This window comes from Neltuma alba, unplaced genomic scaffold (genome assembly GCF_004799145.2).
Source record: "Neltuma alba isolate B1F8T4 unplaced genomic scaffold, ASM479914v2 tig00011879_pilon, whole genome shotgun sequence".
Taxonomy (NCBI): domain Eukaryota; kingdom Viridiplantae; phylum Streptophyta; class Magnoliopsida; order Fabales; family Fabaceae; genus Neltuma; species Neltuma alba.
The window spans coordinates 360234-366233 of record NW_021636481.1 but is presented as its reverse complement, the minus strand read 5'-3'; the positions used below and the strand labels follow the sequence as shown (position 1 = coordinate 366233).

Below are 6000 nucleotides of genomic sequence, written 5' to 3'. Positions count from 1 at the left end.
ATCAAGAACTTCAAGTGAGGTAAGATTGATATAATCAAGGGATGGAAAATCTCTAAGTCTACACCCACTTAAGTGTAACTTAAAGAGTGAAGGAAGCATGGCTATATGCTGGAGCCATTTGGTATCATCTCCAATATCACTGTCACTAAGGTCAAGATATTTTAAGGAAGAAAGTTGAGAAAGCCAATAAAGGTCATTTATGGCTAAACCATGATTATATGAAAAGTTCAGATAACGCAGAGCAACAGAGAAACTTGCAGAGTGATTGGAAGGAGTAGCAAGTGATTGGTTGTGAAAATTGTGAGCATCAAAGGGAGATTTGGAGATTTGGCATGATGGCATACTCACAGTTTCAAAGTCATTGTCGCTCAAGTCCACGTGGTTGAGAAATTTAAGTTGAAGCACACACAGACTAATCTCACCTCCTAATGAATGATTGAAGAGAGAAAGCTCTGTGACTCTTCCGGTGATGTTGTGGCAGTGAACTCCCTCCCATAAACAGCAGTCTTCTTCAACACTCCAAGATGAGAGTTGGTTGGTTGGATCAACCACTCCTTGTTTGAAGATTAAAAGCAACCTTTGATCATTTTCATTGCAACTCATCACCCTGTTTAATGTTGTTGCAAATAACAGAAGCAACAAAAGAAGGGAAATCTGTGAAGCGAAGCTAGCCATTGTGGTAAGTGAGTTTGAATATGATGGCCTCAATGAAGTCTTTACATTATATATATATATATATATATATATATGTATGTATGTATATGTATGTATGTAGACACACAAATATATTGGAAAATCTAAAGTAAACAAAAACTTAAATGCCTTAAAAAATTGATAACAGCGTGATATTTCTTGTTGTCAAGTCTAATAATATTTCTAAGTCTCCCCGTCTTTTCAATAGAAAATCGCGTCATGAATAAGAAAACACCACAGATATAATACATTAATATCATATATATTTAGATCCTTTTAAAACTAGCAGGTTTTAGGAAAAAAACTAAAGACAATTATGTGTAAAAATATTGAAGGCTAATAGCTCAGTGATTTTATTTTATTTTTAAAATGTTTGAAAACAAAACAAATCCTATATGGGCTCCATGAATGGCATGGAGCTTAAAGAATAATCACCACTATTTTATGACTTATAAATAAAATACTTAAGGCAAATTTTATATTTTATATTGTTATCAATTATAAAACGAGTCCACAAACACGCACTCACGTAATGAACTCAAAGTGAATTAATTTTATTTATTTTTGTTTTAGTCCAGAAGTGAATAAATTAATTCAGATAATCGAAATTCTAATAAATATTTTGCTCTGAAGTTTGATTTTCTTGGATCAGAAAGTGGACAAAATTTTAGTATGACCCGAAAATAATAAATCGTTTCTTATAAAATTTAATATAACCCAAAAAAAATCACAATAATTCCGTTCGGACTCCAACTTTTCCTTTTTATTCTTTTAAGCTTTTTTTTTTGCCGTAATTCTATTTAGCTTATTTATTTATTGCTTGCTGATTACTTATTTCCTTCCTATTCACATGCCTTCCAAATACACGACATGTACATTCATAACAAAACTAAGTACCTGAGCTAAAATTTAATATACATTCGGGCTTTAATAGGTTCTAAAAAAAATTGATCCCATATACAAAATATTTAATTGGCGTATAGATTTTACTTCTTCGTTTCTAAATATAAGATCCACTTTATAGTGTAATTTATACTACAAAGTAGGTCTTATATTTAGCATCGAAGTAGTATCATTTATGTTTTCTTGAACTGTGTTTAATTTGAATACATTATATATATTTAATGTAGGTTTGCAAGAAAAATTACCGTCGAAAGTTTGCATTAATTCACTATCTTTACTCCAAACACACCACAAAATCAGAGCTCTAAAATTCAAATGACATTGTACGTTGAAATAACAAAGCAAATGAAATTTTCAAAATGAACCTGTCATCATGATTTATTCGAGTAGAATTAATTCAATTAAGTTTTTATTTATATTACATAGTCACGATGTGCATATATAAGTTGTGAAAAATGAAAATCATTACAAATAAATTGTTTATAAGAAAATATTGAAAAAATAAAAAATGGATAAAAACCTATAACCATTTTTTTTAATGGTCAAGTCTTCTAATTCTCCCCAAGTCTTTCCATCTTTTCAAGAAAAAATTAGAATATTAAAACATTCATTTTCATATCATTTTCCATTCGTATCCTCTTTTTTTTATTTCCATAACCAAATCGTTTGAACGCTTCAAAAGATAAAAGTCGCTTAGGCAACAAATTAAAGTTTTTTTTCCCATTCAATTAGAGGATTTCTGCGAATACAACTTTTAGCTTTCAAAATAAGAAAAATATCGTATGAATTATTATTTAGACCTTTTATGTTCAGTTCATATTATCATCGACAACAACATCAATGACATTTGGTGCCATGGAGAAATTGCAAACAATTATACTACCTCTAATCCTAATTATAAGACTTTATTTGTAAACTACAAACTGTTTTAGATGTTTTTAGTACTTTAGTTTTTTCAAATTAGTTAACTAGGTTTCATTAATGCCCTTTCCAGAATGCTTATAAAGTCTTCGTCCCAAATTATACTCAATTTGAGTCTCTGGTCATTAATGAAACCCATCAAGAAGTAGCTTCCGTTGTTATCATCCCTTTGGATTTCTTTCGGTGGAAGAGATTTTGCCAATTTTTCCAAAAATCATTTTCTACCAAATTGCATTAATTAGTCCAAGAGCAATTACCCATGTTGCAATATGTTTTTTTTCAAGTCTTTAATCCTTTCCCAAGAAACTTCACAATTCTCAACTGTGGAATTTATTGGGACCCATACTAACTTGGATCATGCCAAAGAAGATTTAACATATTGAAGTCACTGCCCCTTCATGACGCTTGTAAAGTCTTTGTCCCAAACTATGCTCCATTTCGATCTTTCTACTTATTAATGAAACCCATCATAAGGCTTCCATTTTTATCATCTCTTTCAATTCCTTTGGTAAAAGAGATTCTCACCTCTAGTTAAATTGGTACTGGTACAACTTACCAGTTAAAACAGATGCTCAATGATAATAACGGAAATCAAAAGGAAGGGGAGTAATGTAATATACTGTGGTAGTAATTGAAACAACAAATTCTCTAAGTCCATCGCCCATTCATCATAGCTCATTCGAGCAACTTTGGAAAATATTTTATGTATCGTGATGAACGACACATTTTAATTATTTTATGATGATTTTTCTCTCCCCATTGGCGAAATTTGTCTGGGATTTTTTTTTTTCAGAGAAAAAAGTCATTCACATCCTTTGAAAGAGGCACTAAATCAAAATTCTGCACAATTTATTCTTTTTTGGCCAAATGCACAATTCAAAATTCTACTCTGTTGCGTGATTTTCTCTTCTGGGATTATGTGCTTTTTTTTTTTTTGACAATTGTGGTGTAAGTTTCAGTGTGATGACTTCCATGAAGTCTTTTCGTTATATAAATGGCATAAAAAATGGATAACCGCGTGATATTTCTTATTGTCAATTCTACTAATAATGTTTCCAAGTCGTCCCATCTTTACAATAGAAAATCGTGTCATGAATTGAATGCATGCAATTCTTACCGTTTTCAATTTCCAAAAGCAAATTGAATTACGGATATTTTTAACTACATCTTTTTCCCCCCAACATCATGAATAAGAAAATACCACAGATATAATCTATTATATATTTATATCCTTTTAAAGTTAGTAGATGTTTGGTAAAAATTGGGGACAATTATGTATAAAATAAAAATAGAGGGTCAATACTCGGTGATTTTTTTTTTTTTAAAATGTTTGCAAACAAAACGAATCCTATCTGGGCTCCATGAATGGCATGGTGCTTAAAGAATAATCAACACTAGTTTATGACACAAATAAAATAACTTATTATAAATTTTATATTTTATATTATCAATTATCGAAGTCTTATACACACACCTTCACTCATGTATTGAAGTCAAAGTGAATTAATTTTATTTATTTTTTAATCCAGAAATGAATAAATTAATTCAGATCGTTGAAATTTGAATAAATATTTGAGCTCTGAAGTTTGATTTTTGTGTATAAGAAATCGGACAAAATTTTAGTAAGGCCTGAAAATAATAAAGTGTATGTACAATTTCTTATAATACTTAATATAACCAAAAAATATAAAAATTGCGTATAACTTCCATAAAAAGAAATTGTTAATTCCTTTCTTTCCTTTCCTATTCACATGCGTTCCACTCTCCAAATTTGTGAGCGAAAATTTAAAAGATAATAACCCATTGCTTAAACATTATTGAAAAATAACAAGTTTATATAATTTTTGGTTTCCTAAGTTTGTTCTCATTCTCGTTTTAGTCTCTGGGTTTCAAACTATAAATTTTAGTCTCTCAAAAAGTAAAATAGTCTTTTTTTTTTTGGAATAATATGGATTAATGTTTTAAATAGAAAAAAATTTCAGAAATTAAAACTTATGATTTAAAATTTAAGAGACCAAAACTAAAATGAAAATAAATTTTAGAGATAAAAAATTATATTAATCTAAAATAAAAGGTAAACGAGCATTTAAATATGTAATAAAATTGACAACCACATTTTTTTTAACGGTCAAGCCTTCCCATCTTAGGGAGGTAAAATTAGAACATTAATACATTCATTTTCATGTCATTTTTCCAATCTCATCTTCATTTTCAATTCCCACAACCAAATGGTTTGAACATTTAAGAAAGTAAAAGTTTGGGGGATGTTTTTAATTTCAAAGGAGAATGTCTGAAGATTATTCAAACGTAAATCAAGTATTTATTTATCGTAATGAAATGGAGTCATTTTTTTTATTTTTACCTATGATATTAGCGATGTACTTTTTGTATCTTGAGTTACGTTGTCATATAAAAGTCCAGTAGAATTAGATGTGGCCTTCCAAAATACTATGAGAAAATCTATAAAAAAAACCTTTAAAATTTTAAAATTTTAAAATATATTGTCATTTACTTTTTTTAATATTATCAATTGTTATTAAAGTATAGTAAATAAGTTTGTTAAAAAAAGTGTGGTAAATAAGACTGAGTTAGAATTTTGAAATTCAACAGTATTTTTTTAAAAATTCTCTCAAATACTGTTATTTTTTTCAACTTCGTTTCTTGCCAATTCTTAGGTGCTCCTGAAGTACCAACTCATCCCAACTCTGTCCAACAAAAAATACTCCAGCACAATTCTCATTGAGGAGATAAAAGGGATGATCGCATGAAGTTGGAGGTTTGACTGCCAGCTTATTGCTAGAGATGATAACCTCATGGCAGACGCTCTAGCAAAGAGAGCCCTGAATGATAACCCGAGTTTCCTTATCCTGGGCCCCAACAGTGTTCGCAATTTCTTGGACCTCGAAGGAATAGGATAGTCATGTTTTTTTCTTTGTTGCTTTTGATTTCCCTTGTATCAAAAAAAAAAAAAAACTCCAGCACAATTAATTTGAATCCAACATGTGAGAAATTCTTAGGTAATCTCGATGTGCCAGCTCATCTGAACTCTATCCAATAAAAATAATCCACTTCAAATAATTTTTATCTACCTGTCATCCCACTCATTTCCATTAATTGTGTTTTTGAAGAAAACGAGATTGTCTGGGGCTCGTGATTCCTTTACTGCCCTTCTCTCTCTCATTTCTCTATCCTTCTCCCGTCTCAAACCCTATCTCTTCCCTCCCTCCACCTTTTCATTCTCTTCTTGGATGCCGGTGACAGCGGCGGAGTCTTCCACCAGTGACGGAGGCGGCATCTTCTCCCCCAGTGACGTGCGATGTTTGACCTGTGATGGTGTTTGGACTCTCGACCAGTGACGGGGAGGAAAATCCACTTTGCGGATCTGAACAACACAGCTGAATGAATGACTGTGAGATTTTCCACTAGCAAAAACATCTTTTCAGTCTCCACCAACAACAGCCGACGGCGGTGAGATCTTCCACT

At 31.0% G+C, this 6000-nt stretch overlaps 1 long non-coding RNA gene across 1 annotated transcript; it reads left to right on the top strand.

Moving 5' to 3' along the window:
- Positions 1-518: 518 nt before the first annotated feature.
- On the top strand, positions 519-5897 carry LOC114718926 (uncharacterized). Its single transcript, XR_003737867.1, has 3 exons — positions 519-530; positions 2279-2284; positions 5779-5897. It is a non-coding gene; the product is annotated as an uncharacterized LOC114718926 (long non-coding RNA).
- Positions 5898-6000: the final 103 nt, after the last annotated feature.